Below are 17,574 nucleotides of genomic sequence, written 5' to 3'. Positions count from 1 at the left end.
ACGCGACTGGGTCATCGCGTGGAATCATACTACCGCAAAATGGAGACGAGGAGTTATGTTCGTCTGGTCCCTTTTTTTTGTTTCTACCACGGAGCTACGTGCTCGCGAATACTCCTTCGTGCCAGGAATGTTATCCACGGTTTCGTTTTATAAAAAGGAGCGAACTTTGCGAAACAACGTTTCTTTCCATTCAAGTTATCGTTCCCCAGAACTTCACTGACGCGATCCATAATTATAAAAATAATCACCTGTCTGGATCCAACAGCCAATTATCAATTATCCCGTTAATTTCCATTAACTGTTACACTGCAGAATTAACTATGCATCGCTAATAACCCGTAACAATAATCAATATTACATTTCTCATTAACAAACATAGAAGCAGATATCTAGATAAATATTAATCGCTCGTGAATTTCATCGATCATTAAAATCCACGTTCATAATTACAGGTGATCGTCGAATCTACTATAACGATAGAGAAAATGGAATTTCTGATTAACGAAAAGCCACGTAAACGCTATTACAAACAGAACCATTGGTGAACCCCTTCTCTGAATCCACCAAACGAACATCCCAACCTGTCTTACCGCTCTCCTAACGAATTCCAAATACTCCACCAGCCCCCGAAACGTTCGTTCACCACGAAACGCATTAACCCAGCTCATAAGTACGTACCCAATTCAAACCACCCGAAAACGCTCCCATAAATCAACCGTGCCCTACAACGCACGCTCCACACAGCTCCCTCTCGCTCTTCACCCCGACTGGAAGCAACCCCCGAGTCCTTTCATTTTCGAATTCACTGGCAACGAGCGATATCGCGATGATACGCTCTGAAAGCTCCATTATTGAAGCAGAGAACGAAACTCGATACACTTCGTACAGAAATATTAACGAACTTGTACGAAATGAATTTATTAAGAATCGTTTTCAAGGTCCCAAAATTGTAACTAAGAACTCGAGTTCCTCGAGCGTGGAGAACGCTCGTCGATTCATCAGCGTCCCCGGAAACGCGATGGCCGAAATTAAGAGGCGACCTCCGGTCATCAGTTCCGCCAGGCGGAACCCTTGCCCCGCTATTTATTCGTCCACTAGTTAACCCAGTTTCTACGTTCCATCGCGAGACTACACGCGTCCTTAATCCTTTGCACTCGAACGTCCCCTCTGAGGGGACATCGCTAGTCCAGTGTACCACTTGTGTGTCTCTTCTGAGAGGACATCAGTATCGATTGCTGATCAGATAAGTTGAACTTTTTCAGAGATGCACGTCTCCTTCGAGTTCTCTATTGCTGGTAACTAACGTCAGAGAAGGAGTCGAGTGCGCAAGGGTTAAGTAACTCTATCGGTTCGACTCGAGAACGATTTTCCATGCCCTTCTCACTGAAGGATAGCCCTGGCCAGTTCGTTAGTTCCTCTCGTCCCAGGGACGAGGGATAATTGAATAGTACCCTTTAACAAAGTCATCGTTTCGTGCGCTACCTTGGCGCCAGTCGATCCGAGGATGGACCTTGAGGGTACCAGAGTTGATCGCGAATGCGAACGTTCGATGTTGGAGTTGTGACTGTCTCGCGGATTATGTTGAACCATTTTCTTTTTAATCTTAGATGTATCGAATACTTTGAGTAGAGATATATTATATAATCGTATAAACTGTGAAACACGTATACTCCATTTACTTTACGCACTATAAACCTACATACGAGTTGAATATCATCGTAGCTCGTGCTCCCTGGAGGTGGCAACAAATAATTACACGTACGGTCGACGTGCCTCATATTTCCCACCGCTCAAAGGGTTAATTACTCTCTGGGGAAATTATTACTCAATTATGTCAATATATATATAGATATACGGAGAGTAGAAAATTAACGGGAGTTTGCTCTTGCTAAATTTAAATGTATAATGAACAGAAGCTATAACGCGAGTATGCTAATAGAGGATAATTGATAGAAAATTATTAGATGCCACGAAGACGATTAATTTTTGTTCACCTGAGAGTCTCTGGGGGAGCCTGGAATTAAATCGGCAGGAAATACGAGCTGGAACGAGGGAAAGCGGAGTTGCGTTAAATTTCTGAGTCGCAGGGAACGTCCATCGTTTATGAATTTTTATAACAATTTGCGCTGCTTTGTTATCCGTTCGCAATTCTGCCCACTAATTAATAAAAGAGGAAAAGAACCGAGATAATATTCCTCGAGATCTTCAATAACTCTATCCTAAAATATCACTCGATTACAAATGTTATCGAACTCCTAATCGTAGATTTATCAAATTTTCGATTCAAAAGAGCATCTCCATACCCTGAATTTTATATTTCGCAACTTTTCACATATTTTGGAAATTCTAATCGTACACGTGATGCACGTTTTGCCTCGATTCCAATCGTCCAGTGTTCGACATTTGAAAAGCCGAAATTCCTAATTCGAAATTCACCGACGTACCGTCCTCGATAAATTCGTGGAACGCACGATACTCGAAACTTGCGCGCGTTTCGCGCGGATTAAAAACCCTCTCTGTCGCGAAACGCGTCGAGTGGCCCCCGCAGCCGGCAGCAGCGAAATTATTTCGAATTCGGAATGAAATCCCCCGACGATGGGCACGATGCTGGAATTCTCGCGGAGCCGTTCGAAATCGACGTTACACCGATTGAATATTCCACGCTGCGAGCCGCGGACGGTGTAACCTTTTATTAACCACCGATTCGCGCGTCTCTCTATAAAATATTCGCCTGATCGGCGGGAATTCGATCACTGCTGCCAACTATGCGCGATTTCCATTCGTTCCCGCGGAAAGAACGGCACGCATTGTCCTCGAGAGCTGTTACTAAACTCGTTCCCCGCGAAATTCATGCCGTTTCGAGGGGGCGGACACCCGGAATCGATTTCATTCAACAGCCTTCTAAATCGACAAATTTCGTCAACTATTCATTGAAACGAAGTCTTTACAGAGACTGGACAGTATTCGATTTTGTATTCTATATAAAACGAGTTCACAAAACATTTCCATTATCTGCGATCGGAAACAAAAGGGGTAGTGAGCGACAGAGACGCAAAAAAAAAAGAAAAAGTAGAAAGAGGCATTCGACATTGTCTGTAAAGCTCGATAATAATTTACGGGGCTCGCGATCGTTCCAGAGTTCGTTTAAAAATTCTCGCGATCAGCTAAACCGATGACAACGTCGGTCAATAAAGGTAGCGGTGGTCGCGACACGACGTATAAAATTTTCAATCCCGCGTGTTTCACGGACGTCCTACCAAAGCGGACAATGCGTTTTACGCGTGCCACTGTAAAAAGAGAGGAGCGGAACCGGGAAACAAAAATTCGACGTAGCAGCCGATCCCGACGAGCGCGCGACGTTATTTGCACGATCGTTTGCGTCCTCCCTGGCCGCTCTCGCCTCTTTTATTTTCACGCTTTCCCAGCTACGACCCTCGTCACCGACGATTTCAACGTGCCAGCGAATTTTCACGCGCCAATTCTCGACGCGTGCGCGTTTCGAGCCTCGATTCCACACGGGCAACGTTTCAGCAACATTTCAGCAACACGTTGCGCGCACTTAGTTGCTGCGCGTAGATGCATATGCAACGCTTTTGGTCAGACCAACGCATCGTGTCGTCAAATTCACCTGAGGCGATATATTCGACACGTTTGACACGAGAGAATAGATTGCTTGTTAGATTGAAGCAGTGGTCAGTAAACTTCTTAAGTTCAACAGAGACAACTATCAACGATACAACGATCGAGACTTATATCTGTCGATTTTCTAATTATATTAAGTCTATAAAGCGGTTCTCCCACTGGTGAACACATTCACGGCCACAAAAGTCGAGATACAGGACAATTACTCCATCGAGCAGGCTTAACTGCGCTGGCTCGCATCAGAATTCCACGCGAGCCACGGTAATTTCCGTAATTACAATGACGTCACGAGCCAGTGACGAGAGACAGCGGGAATAAGTGGTTCTTTGTGCGGCGATTCGTACACCGGAGGAAGATACGCGATCCACGGCCTCGAACGAAAGTCTCAAAGTCTACAGAGTATCCCGTGAGAGCGTGCGATCGAGCCGCGAGTACAAATGCACAGCGATCAATCGATCTGGCCGTCTCGATTCCGTGTTTACGCGTTCCTCTCGCGGTCGCTGCGGTCTTTTATCCGCTGAATTTTATCGTTTCAATGTCGTCGCGGTCCTCTGGTACGGAAGTGGCGCGACTGCGTTCGATCAGAGCAACGCGAAACGTTCGAGCGAGACTTTCGACTCGCTTCGAGAAAGAATCGAAGCGCGTTTTAGAAGATAGAAATTTGCTCGACCGTTCCACACGCTCGTTTAACGCGTACCAGTAACGGCGGCGAGGGACGTGATCGACGGCAACAATGGCATTGTTTGCTCCACAAAAGAAGCGTAGCCGCTCGCGAGGTTTCGAGCGTAAGAAATTGTAGAACGCGAGCAGGCGTGCAGAGGGGCGATGGTTGGCGCAAAACGCCAGAAGACGGAGGAATCGATAATAAACTGGCACGGTGCCACGGACTGTGCACCGCGGGTGCATCTTCGGTGGTCTCCCCAGTCTCTTCGACGGAGAAACTCAACCGCGAATCCAGGGAAACACGTCCCACTCGCGAACCGACTGCGACCAACGCGGACGTGCACGGTACTTAATCACGCGTGATGAACGATTAACCCCTTAAACGAGACTCTGCTGCTCCAAGTCGTCGCGCATCCCACGTTCGAGCGATCTCGAATTACCAAGAACGCCAATTTCATCTCGCATATGATTCCTGCATTCTGATCGTGTCTTCGCGTTAAAAGCAACAGCTACGATTCCTCGAGAACCTGGCGAACACCCTCGTACGATGAAAAGCAATGGTTCGACGCCAACTTACAACCCCGACTCGGTGAAATCTAACGTCCGTCGCGACGCTCGTGGGTTAATTAATTCCACTCGAGCGCGTCCAGGACGCGAGAGCTCCGGTTACCCGTTGGAATCGAAATTCGTAACGATCCTCGATGATCAGGCGTGTCACGGAGCCCGACGCGTCCGTGATCGGGGGGGTGGCCAGGCCGTCGAGTGGCGCGGGTTATTGACATCGAAGGAGAGGGATCGACAGCCCCGCGGAACGCCTCGATGTCTAGTCACGGAAGTGGAATACTGATTGCTAGCGTAAAGCCTATTGTGCCGTTGGTGCGCGGCCCGTTTAAATGTAGAGTGGCTCGTCCTGCGCCGAGGGGAAGTCGACGCGAGCGCAGACAGAGGTGCTCGGAGCGACGAAACCTTTGAGAGAGGAGCACGTCGTCGCGACCACGGAGACGCGGCTCGTCGTTATCGATAATAGCTATCCTGCTCTTCAGCGTCTGCGAGCAGAGGGACTCGGAATTTTACTAGTTCCAAATCGAACCAAATCGTAGTTACGACGAGGCCACTGTAGTCACGAGGGAATAGCAGAGTCTCTCGATGTGTTTTAAGTCTGATTGGTCGAGTTTCGATTTGGATACCCCAATTACGAAAGCTTTCAAAATTCATCCGACAAACGACACGTTCGTAGACGCGTGTATCGATCGATGGACGTCGATTGGGATCCATAATGGCCGCCTATGAGCGACGCGGGCACGGTAATGGATGATAAAGGTAAACCCTGACCGGCGTACACACAGGATACTTGTGTAAATTGTACACAGAGGCGTGTAGGATGCACCTAGCTCGATTTCTCTGCGTGGCGCATCGGTTACGACAACGGTGCTTGCGTCAACACTGCTCGCGCGTCTAATAACGACCCTCCGGGTTTTTAAAACACAGGCTGCACCCTCGCGTCCCCCGACGCCGCTCTCAAACATCCCTGTTTGCCTCATAAATTAATCGAAACGATCGTTTTACGTCGCCATCGCGCTACTTCGTGGCCAATTTATCGTTAAACGAAAGATTGTTGCTCGACGATGACAATTTTTCTGTATCGCGGATCAAACCTTGTACTTCTGTTTCTTGAGAATCGTGCGATGCAACGATGACACGATCGTGAAACCAAACGAAACGCGTTAAACCTGATCCGTTCGTAAAGTGAGACGCGATAGAACGCGCAAACATAATCTAGCATCTAGACAATCTTCATTACCCGTAAAAAGCACCCACGAGTGTACACACTTTATCAAACATGGAACGCATCCTGTTAATTAAATATATCTAATCGATCAATCAACTTCAAACGATTACACGCTGCAGTAATGAAGCCAGACCCGCATCGATGACAATTCGTGGCGCGACAGTTCCATCCTCGTCGCTCATACAATAAAAAAAAAAACTAATTCCACGTATCTCTATCGTTCGAGAATTAAATTTACCAGTCTTAGGATTATAAGAAGAAAAGTATCATGGAAGAAACGTTGGGCGTCAGAAAAGTTATTCGATACGCTGAATTTTATGTAAATCGGTCCTATAAACGATAATACTGTGGCGCAAAAAAAATGATTTTCCAATTACTATTCTGCTCCAACTAATTATGGCAGAGTTAACAAAACGGTGGATGGCTACGAAAAAGTTTCAACCTTCTTCGTCGATTCGAATCGTTATCCTTGCGCAAAACATGGGGAAATTGCCGATCGAGGCACCAAGGATTCCACTACTTTGCATAGATGCATGACTCGCCGGTGGTACTCGCGACAAAAACGCGTACGATCGGGACAAAAGCAGCGGGGAAGCTCCCGGTCGTTTCGAGATTCTGCTGGAGTCGCGGAGAGGGCGAGCAGATCAGGGGACGATAGTTCTTCCTACTCGCGAGGTCAATCGCCCTGCGAGTATCTAGACAGGACTCTCGATCGCGGAACGGAAGTGCGCCTGACGTTCGTCAAACGCGAAACGCGGATGACAGACGCATAAAGCCAGTCTGAGAGCTCAAGTAAAAAGCAATCAGACGGGTGGGACATTTTTCCTATTCTTTTTATATAAAACATCATCGCTAACCATTATTTTTATAGCTACGATTATTACTTCCTACGTATGCGATACTTGAATTAAATGTACTCTTCATTTTGAAAAGTGTCACTAGAAAAATATGCTTTCAATGGTTCTCCCAAAAGTGAAAACGAATTTGCTGAAATTTTACAAATGACTGCGCACCGTCGCGTACTCGCGTAAAAGTCGAACGATCCATCAATTACAACCGTCAAACGGGACGTACTTTCTTCCCGCTGTCTTCTGGACGACTTTTCGCGTTTCAACGAGATTCGATCGAGGACAGGAAAGTAGAGGCGAGATCTGGACGATCTTTAGGCTTTCGCAGGCCGGTTCTCCCAGCTGCACTGTATTCTTCCTTCGAACGAGTGTTTCAACATCGTTGTTGCAGCTAGCTTCGACAAAGGCCTCGAAAGACACTGAGGCTAATGCGCAATATGCAACGACTGCCTCTTTAAAAACGACTTCATTCGTATTTAAAAACAATTTATAATCAATAATATACATTATTTCTCTTTTCGAAGCATAAAACCAGTGTCTTTGATATCTGTTCGTATTCAAAGAAAATCAATTTCCATTTAAGTGTCTATAATTCTAACAGTTGAATAAAAGATATCCAATCGAAGCGTTTAAAGTCGATCACGCGTCCGATATCGCTGTTGAAACAGCGGCGACTTTCTACAGGGGTGGAACCGTGGAACGAGGGATCGCGTTCATACGTCACGCCGTGAAATTTTCACAAGCTCTCTTTATTGCGAGCAAGAACAAATGGTATTCGTTGACGAATAAAACTTTCACGGGTACGCGCTCTCCTCGTGGAATTCCCCCGCTTTGGTAGCCGTGAGGGAAAAAAATAAAGTCCCTCCGGCCGGGGATCGTTCGGATGCCTCGCGTTCTTCGTTTCCGAAAACGGACCGGGGATGCTCGTCAATGGAATTGCTCCAGAATCCGTCCAAATTATTGACGAGGGCACTCGAGTTGGGGAAAAAACGCGGAAACAAAAATCGAGAGACTCGCGCGTCTCTGCACGCTTTAAAAATCTATTAAACTACTCATCAAATATATATCTGCAATAATAAATGTAACAACGATAGGGAAAACAGACTCCAGACTCGCGTGAATCGTATGATCGCATCCAAAAACGAAGTCCCCTCGGCCACGAATAACCCTCCACAAAGGGTCTCGCATATTCCCGCGTGCCAATATTAAATTCGTCCACGGGACTCGCGGAATGCGCGAAAAACATTCCAGCCTGGGCTCGACCGGAAAGGAGCCCGTTACCCCACCGTTTTCGATTCACGCCAGGAGAATTCCCGATGGGGCGTACTTCTTCGCTCCTTCGATCGTTTCTTTCGTTCGAGGATTAAACTTCGACTTGAAATTCCAGAAGAAACTTTGTATTTTCCTCTCTATCGTGTATTCGTACGCGAAAGACTGAAAATGAAGATCTGCGAGCGGTGGAGGCTGCAACCAGCGACTCCTGGAAGCGCTTCGACGCTGTGTACCAACGTGTACGACAAAGGCGAGGGGAGGAAAGTGGTCGAGCAGTCAACCGCCGTCGCGATCTCCGCCGCGGCGGGGTAATAACTTGATGTAAGCGAGCGGTAGTTTGCATATCGCGCGGGGCACAGTCGAGCTCCGCGAGCGCACAGGGTCAACGACGCGAAAGGGGACGTCCTCGCCGCGGGGACGAGCCACAGTGAACGCTGTCCACCGGCGCAGCTTCAATTGTCCGGACGCCGAACGTCGACGACGGGTTCCTCCTTCTGGCTCGGACCGCCGCGGTAAAGGACGCCCGGCTTCTTGCTCCGAGCGGAGACGGATCAAAAACGGACACAATGCGAGTATTGTTCGTCTCGAGATAGAGACGAGACGAGAGAGCGAGCTTTGGATTCCTCCTTTTTTTCAGAAAGATATATAGCACAGTTGCTTCGGCTGTGGGAAGAATGAGTTCCATTTCGAGTCTTGTTAGCTGGCTCTGTCCTTTTTTTTCCGGGGGTGTCATTGAGAAGATCGGACAATGCGTCGAGACTAGAATGGGTACACCGCGATGGTAGAGATTCAAATTTCATATTCCAAGTTAATTCTTCTTGAGAACGCGTTCTGCGTACGCTTTGAGTTTTTAATGGTTAGTTGTTATTTATTTAATTCTATCGTACATTCGTTTCGAAGAGGGAACCGTTGTACACACTCGACGATACTATCGGAACGCGTTTACGAGGCAACATCGATCGATCTGCAATTCGGTTACGCTCGACACCGCGCACCATGTGCAACAATGTCCCGAGCGAACGCATAGAGTAGTAAATCGCACGAAAGCAGGATGCGGCAAGTACAAAACTTCGAATGCGATCTTCTCACGAAATTCGCGTTGCGTGCTGGCCGCGCAATTGCGCGGAAAATCTGAGCGAAATCGATGGGCCCGGCAGCGGTCGAGTGCGCATATGCACCCAACGAGCCGTCTAAATTAAATTCTACGACCGCGACAACAACGGGACGCGACGCGATTCAAGATCAATATCGACGGGGGAATTTGTGAATCGAGGCGACCGTAATTTCTTGTGATTCTAATGGACCACGAAGCGGGAACGATAACGGGGACGTAACCGCGGTAGAAAATTCCTTTTCCACAGGTTCGAGCAGACACGTCACCGCTCGAGCATTCGCTCCTCGAAGGTTACCACTCCACGATTCCTTCCTCGATCCTTTCCACGTCCACTCAACCCTATATTCCCCCATTTTTCACCGAAGAATCATCACCTGCCACGGTGCACCTTACGCGCACAATCCACGCCCCGTCTGTGTGGAGAACGTGGGGTACGGGGACGTACGCTTCTGACGATAAATGCGTGCCACAAATTCTACTCGACGATGCCGTGTAACTCCACCGTGAAAAGAACAAACTCGGAGGACGGTAAAGAGGAAAAGAGAGAAATAGGCGAGTTTATCAAGAACGACGAAATCTCGAAGAGAGTGGCCAGGGTCAACGCTCGTCAAACGTCTTCCACGTGACTTCGGCTCTCCGTGGAGCCGTTTCGAGCGGACCGCGGGCCCAGGAGATTCCTCCGAGGGAATTCCAGGGAGAGAGGCGTCGCGTTCTCCAGAAACGACATCGCTACTCGTCCATTTACAGGGTCTCGCGACGAATTCGGGACAACGTAGCTAGCAGAACCAGGGTAAACGAGATAAATAGGGTGAGGGGGTGGTAGACGTCTGGGGAACGAGGGAATATATTTGCAAGGGTGGCGAATTGGAGCACCTGGTCGCGCAGAGCATCGTACAACGTCGACGAGTTGCATTGAACCGTCTTCCATGAAATATCCACGTTCCACGAATGTATCGATTATGTTCAGCAATCGTACGTTGGCTCACCGGCAAAAAGTAATGAAATATATCGTCCCCTCGTTTTTAGTGGCGACTCGCGAGGCAACGCCAGGTTCGCTGTCGTTTTTTGCCACGGAGAAAAGTGGAGAGCTAATTCGCTCGGCGATTTTCTCGAACGAGGTCGATGTAGTCGATCCTGTTCGGCTGATTTATTTTGCCTCTTAAATATCACGGTGTAGAGAGAAGTAATTACACTCTACGGGGAGATAGTTTTCCGTTCGCGGAGGGCACGTTGCGTGTTCTTCGATCGTGGAAAATATACCCTAGCTCTAGCCCTTAGCAATCAGCCCTCCGATAATAAATAAGAACGAAAATAAAACGATAACGGTCTCGAAAAACGGATCGACGAGTACAACCTAACGATCGCACGATCGAAAAACGAGCCTAAAAATTCGATGCTTCGTCTACAATTCCATCATTGACAGCAAACACAAAACCTCCGCGTTCACGTCCCAAAGCATTAGTCGGAACGCTCGCAATGGTACCGCGAGGCGAAACGTTTCAGGGACCATTTAACCCGGACGAGGAGCGTCTCCGAAGGCAGCGCAAAAGAGAAGCACCGCGAGCGAGCTGAAAAGCGAAGCAGCTGGCTCGACATGACGTCACTACCTGTCTTACGGCTCCGCCAACACCCCTTGGGGTATGGGTCAGCCCTGGTGTACGCGCACACGCCCGCCAAGGGGACCCGTCCAGCTATTCCAAGTGGCGGGACTTCGTTTGGCGAGGCGCGTCGCATTATCCGGGAACGCGAGCGTTTTCCACGGGTCGATCACCACCGCTTGGCGTCTTAACGCGGCAAGATTTTCCGGCTGCGGAATACCCTCCTGGCCCTTGGTAATTTCTAAACGACTCCACGACGCGCGTTTCGTTACCGCGAGAAAATTGTATCGCGGCTGGTGTTTTCGAGAACGGCGAGCTACAGTCGATTATCGCTTGGGGTTGCTTCTGGATATTGGATATTTAATTGAATCGGCGAGCGGGTGTGCGAGGCGTTCGCGAATGGGAATTATTTGGAAATCCGAAGGTTAATTGCTTGGAAGTATGGAAATTCATTTTCTTCGCCGCGGTGAAATTAATTTCGTTCGCGAGCGTGGAAATGAATTTTTTTTTCCAATGGAAGATTGAAAAAGTAATTGTTTGGAAACGCGAAAGCTGCGCGTTCGACCGGCTGGAAAACTGTTGTGTTAATTTTCGTAAAACTTTCGAGATCTTTGTAACGCTTCTAAATTAGACGGCAATTCGTGGGTGATTGTTAAACGGGGAGCGTGCGTTTTCGTTAATTAACTTTGTTTACACTCTTGGTATCGATGTGAAAATATCGAGAGGAAAAAGTCGTGCGAACAACAGCTTTTGTTGTGTATCAAGAAAGCCCATTCTGTCGGTTAATTAATAGTTAGCGATCGTAATTGTGAAACGCTCCGCGCGTGTAACAATATTTTTCTTCCCCATTATCTACTATTTATGTGGGAATAATCAGTGAATTGATTGCAGTTAACGACTAATTAACGAGGTTACTATACGAGAGAGTTCACAATTTGTACTCTGCATACGCTCCGGAATGATTCATTTCCATGCTAATCCGATAAAAATGAAATTTCTCAGTCGCGATCAATGCAATTTTCCCCTTTGCTCAGCTCGCATCAATTCCTCGAACAATTACAGCTATCTGTTCTCGGATAACGATCTAGGATAACAGAGAAATCGATTTATCATTTAAGTACACGTCGATAACGAAGATCTTACATAATCTGACGTCGCGATGATTCATCAGCTGGTTCAATTTCCTAACGACATGTAATTGGTTCGAAATGATTAATATAGGTCAGTACGAGCCATGTACCAAACGTACGATCAATTAAAAACTACCATACATTCGCGAACAATTGACGTTTTAATGTTTCATAGAAAGTGGCATAAGTAAAGCCACGTTAGATGGCCCATTATCGACAAATCGATTTTACCATCGACGATCCCTTCTCATTCCAAGGTGCAATACACTCGCACTCGTGGAAGCATAATTAACCCTTCCATGCAATTAACGCGACCGTACGTTACATCGAACGCACGTGGATAATATCGTAACAATGTAAATCGCCGCGATTTAATTTCGTAGCAGACAATACGCGTATAATGGCAACGTTCTGTACGCGGATAGATTACACCAAGAGAGCCGCGTGATAAATCCTTTTGTTCGAATTAAGTCGAACCATTAAATGCCTCGGCTCAGAGAGGATTGACCTTCGCGGAAGCGAATGTTAATTAAAATGCTTCGCGTTCCGATCGCGTTTAATCGTCGCTAAGGTCAACGGTTTCCTATCATCGATGTATACGTACATATTTCTTGGTGCTCGCTGCGAATATCCGCCGGCAATTCAACCGCTCGAGATAAAGACAGCGGATGGAATTAAAACGGGAAAACGTGCCCGGCTGCGCGGCGAACGGCTAATTAGTTGACAATAAATTCACTTTACGATCGGACGTTGCGTCCAGCCGAACGGCTGCACCGAACCGAGAGATCGATCGAGTGCAAAAGACGACAACAACCGGCGACCCTCACCAAATGGTGATTCATCGCGACTATTTTCTTTTTTTTTTTTCTTCTTCTTCTTCCTTCCTTTCGTTAAACAGTTATCGACCCAAGCAGCTTCGCGTAAACAGAATTCTCCCAACGTCTTCTCCGAATTCCCAGCTATCATGGAATACAAGGAATCAACATGGACGACTCGCTCGCGAGCGGATACGTGACCTTTCCACGCGACTTTCTACCATGCAATTACGCGTAACACCGTTAAGGTTGAATATTAAAGAACGATTAGAAGTTCCAATGATAAAACGATCGAACGAAAGGACACTTACCCGAACAAAGTTGCCAAAGCCCTATTAAGAGGGATAAACTTTTCGGAAATTTCCCAAAGTTTAATGGAAGCCTCGTCGAGGGGGAACATGGTAGCCGTTTGTAAAGAAGTTGAATGGAGTGTTATGTGAATAGACCATCTGGACCGAGGCGGGGAGGAATCGTGCGCGTTTCGTCTATTTAACACGGAGACAGCGTTCCCAAACCTGGTATTCAAAGTTTCCCTTCCCGGGGATACTTTTTCGCAAACCTATTCGCGATTCTCCCAGATAGCCCGAAATTACTTAAAACCAAGCTCGTATATAATATCACTCTTCTCGCTTGATACGATCGACAGCAGGAAGTCGAATGAAAAAACATGAGAGCGTATTGTTCTACGCAAGACTTTATCGCTCGGAGAATCGAAAGCCACGTGAGAAAACGCTCGAGTCGGTCGCGAGAGCGTTACGCAAAAAAAAAAAGAAAAGAAAATAGCAAAACAGCGAAGAAAATCGCAGGTAAACGCGCGCGCGTACGCTTCGGGGGTTGGAGAGAATCGCGCGCGTCCCTTCCGATCGAGGGATCGCGTTTTCGTCTAACCTCGATGACACAATCGAGCGAAGGCAGTGAACTTCTCTCTCTGGCGTCGGACTATTTCGAGCTCTCGAAAGACGACAGGGCAAGGGAGAGATGAAAACCAGTTCACCGCGCTCGCACGGCTACGTGACTTACGTAAAATATAATATACGCTTCCGAGGAGAGACGAACCCGTGCGTGTAACGCGCATACACGCGTACGTTCGCCACACCTGGACCAATGGCTCTTTATTACTCGAAAAGGGCAAAATTCATCGACTTACGTCAACTGCGTGCTCCGCTCTCGATCGATACACCACGATATCTCTCTCTCCCACTCAGTCCGTCTCCGTTGCTCTTTCACAGCCGCTGGTTCCGTCCCTTTGTTCCTATCGTCCCCGATGGGTTCTCACCAATAACCACCAAACAGAACCGAAACAACGCGAGGGTGACACACGTCTTCTTTCGTACCACGGAGGACGCGCGCGATGCGGAACGGGTGAGGTCGCGCAGAGGGAAAGGACTCGCGCGTCAACTGGTAAAACGAGGGGAAAAAAAAAAGAAAAGAAAACGTCAAACACAACACACACGCGGGCGGCCGCGGTTTCGGAGCACAGCTGGCGGAACGTCGTCGTGCGCGATACGCCGTGTGTCGGCCACTCGAAACTCCGGCTGTCGTTTCAAGGGCAAGGCTAGCCCTCGCCGTCGAAGGAACGCGGTGCTGTTAACATCGCGACGCGAACCAACTCGTAGCCGTTCGGGTACGAAACGGACGGTGGAAACACGGTCGAGGTTTCCGCGAGGCGAACTGAGTTCACTCAGGCTGCGAATCGTCCCGGTCGAGGTTTCGTTCCGCGGCGGGAGGGGAGCTCGAGCTCGTCACGAACCGACTCCCTCGATAGACGCGAGGATACTGAGGCGCCGGCGTGTTTATTGCCCCCACCACCGGCCACCCCCCGCTGCTACCGAGTCCCTATCCCCACCACTGCCGCTTCTCGTTTCATCTCTGTTTAACCATGCCTGATTCTACCCCTACCAACCTGCTCTCCCTACCATCGACTACCAATTCCGACCCTCTTCTACCTTCATCCCAGATCTCAGCTGTCCTACGGGTGTTCCGCTTCAAACGATTTCGTTCCTACTCCCACTATCGTCTCGTCCTCCTCTCGTACGCGTCCTTTCTCTATTTCTATCCCCGTTTCTCAACCCTGATCCAGGCGCGGTGTCCTTGTTCGCGAACGGTTCCCCTGCGTTGGTTCCTTTCTTTCATCTCCGTCCCGTTCCCACCAGCGGCGACGGACTGTTCCCGTCTTTCGCGCGACTGAATCGCAGGCATAAACTGGGTCGTTACGTCCACGACGCCGCACGCGTGTTTTGGTCGGTTCGCTGGGCATTTTCTCGAGCCTCCACCACTGGACGCGGCCAAACACCGACGAACCCCGACGAAAACAGTAGGGCTTCCTTCCCTTCGGAACCCGTTACACGCGTTTCACAGGGACGAGCGCAGGCAAAGCCTGACCGCGGATTAGTCGAGGAAGTTTCTCGCGTCGAATCCAATGCCAGTGACGCACGCTGCGCCAAGGATTCAACCCCCGCGGTACCAGCGGCTATGCGAATGTGGGCTACGCGGGAAAAAATGCTGCAAAACCCGACCTCATCGCTGTCTGCGATGTTTTCCACCGAGAATTGATGGGGATTATGTTTTTCCCACTTTCTTGCGTAACGAGAACACAATGTAAATATTTGCACCCCGTTGCTGGCAATTTTTAACGCGATGAAAGGTCACGGTTTTTTCTACTAGAGGCATGGAAAAAGATTGAAAAATCATTTGATGAAAGAAGTTTAGACGACTTCGAAGGCCTGTTGTCTTTTACGATTTTGTTGAAATTCAAAGCGATCGTTTTTATTCGTAGCTGTATATTTTTTCAGTTAAAAGAGGCTGACTTTTAGTACGCTTTTCCAGCAGGAAAGTTTAAAGGGAAGCATTTTTGTCTCGCGAGCCGCTGCACGAATGCAAATTTTATTCGCTTATTTAATGAACCTGCGGGTGTTTCGCTGCGCTTGTAAACAGTTTATAGAACCACTACGGGATCACTATTGGATGGTGGCGACAAAAATTTGGTTACCATGCGACCCTTTGTGCCGTTCATTTGAACGGAATTCAATTACTCCGTCCAGTTAACCTACTTTTTGCGAAAAAAAATAGAAACTCTTCTATTCTTCCGCATCATAATTTTACAAACAATTTTGTTCAAACAAAGTCACGTTTCATCTACGTGTCGAATTTATCCGAAAGGAAATATTTGAAAGAAACAATGGAAGCATAGAATAGGAAATAAAAAAAAGAAGGTGAGTGATTTAGAATTTTTTCTATTCGAATTTCCTCGACACTCGACACAAATACGTTCCTCTCGCTGAGATTCCATTTTTGGCAAAGGGATGAAAGAGAGTTCTTTTGTCGCATCGAATTAATCGTCCGGCATTCGCGGCAACGCATTCGAGGCACGTCCCACCGGAAGCCGCAACGCTGGGTTAAAAAGTGAATCTTTACGCGGCGGAAAATATGGCGATCGTTTAACAGTAAATCGTGTGCAGCCGCATAAAGCGGACGATTAATCCGGTTCGCATAAACGACAGCGAGGCGGCACTGTGCTACTCGAGCCTGGAAACAAAAATGATATTGTGCAATTATTAGGCGTACCGTGATTCTTGTAGAGACGCGGCCTTTTTTTTTGGAGGGAAAAATAACCATCGTTACGGAAGATTTTCTTTTACACGCGACCATTTATTACGGTAGCCATTTATTAAGACCACCTGAGATGCGTGCTGCAATTATGCGGTCTGAAAACTGCGTGAAACCAGTTCGACAGACAGCTTGGCGATAACTAAGAACAAGCTGAGAGATTCTGCGATCGTTCCCGATCCTCGTAACGGAGAACGGATGCTGAGCATTTGTAGAAATTCTAACGTCAATAAATTAATGATTTTAAGGGTTCCATCAAACTTTTCTGTAAATCGCGTTACCATTTGTTATTCCTCCAGCTATATTTACCCGTGTACCGCTGTGCTCGAATTAGTCACAGATTCCAGTGTATCTTACGCGTCCATCTTGCGACCAACTATCTATCGTTCCCATCGACGCGCGACATTCTCCTTTTGTTCTCTCGAAACTTCCGGAATTATCGACGGGTCCCGGATAAGCCGGAGCTCGAACTCTTTAAACAGAGTTTACGTTTCCAACTCCGTTGTTTGGAGCTTTAACCATTGATGTGCCGTACGAGGAAACTCGCTTCTCTGATTCTTCCTCCTCGTTTCGGACTTTCGCAGTTCCACGAAAAGTTCGTTTGCTTCGTTAGTTTCAATTTTCACCGTTGCGATCATCCCTGATACGTAACCGCAACCGATTCGCAATGGATCTATCGCGATCCGTTTGGGCCAACTTATGTTTTCGCGCGACTCGAAAGCGTTTCGACGAGGTCGATCGAAATTTGGTAAAAAACCGGAGATCTCTGTATAGAAATCTTTGAGTTGAGGTGAGGACGGTGGTAATCGTAAAACGCGCGTGTGAAACGCTCGGATCGGAGACGATCCACCGGCCAATAAACTATAACTTGTTCCGGAAACAATCGCCAGGCTGAGGCCATCCGCGACGCGACGGGCATTCTAATTCACCAGCACGGATTGAGGCGTAGAGCCTTTATTACTCTTACCTCTTGTTACGATGAGTCACGAACAGGTTCCGCTACGGAACGGCGAATTTTAAGCGATTCCAACGCGTTACTCTTTCGCGACACGATGCTGTCATCGTTTCGATCGTACACGGCGCAATTACGCTGGGTG

General features: G+C 47.8%; 1 protein-coding gene across 5 annotated transcripts in view; it reads right to left on the bottom strand.

Moving 5' to 3' along the window:
* LOC143425637 (uncharacterized) overlaps nucleotides 1–14,242 on the bottom strand; it is a 121,959-nt gene extending 107,717 nt beyond the window's left edge. For 2 of the 5 annotated variants that reach the window (XM_076898598.1, XM_076898599.1), the window contains exon 1: nucleotides 14,019–14,242. The gene's annotated coding sequence lies outside the window, so the exon portion shown is untranslated. The remainder of the gene's footprint in view (nucleotides 1–14,018) is intronic. The other 3 variants (XM_076898594.1, XM_076898597.1, XM_076898596.1) reach the window with 2 other exon arrangements.
* Between the last annotated feature and the right edge of the window lie 3,332 nt (nucleotides 14,243–17,574).

This window comes from Xylocopa sonorina, chromosome 7 (genome assembly GCF_050948175.1).
Source record: "Xylocopa sonorina isolate GNS202 chromosome 7, iyXylSono1_principal, whole genome shotgun sequence".
In the NCBI taxonomy this organism is placed as follows: domain Eukaryota; kingdom Metazoa; phylum Arthropoda; class Insecta; order Hymenoptera; family Apidae; genus Xylocopa; species Xylocopa sonorina.
This window is presented reverse-complemented; position numbering and strand designations above follow the sequence as displayed.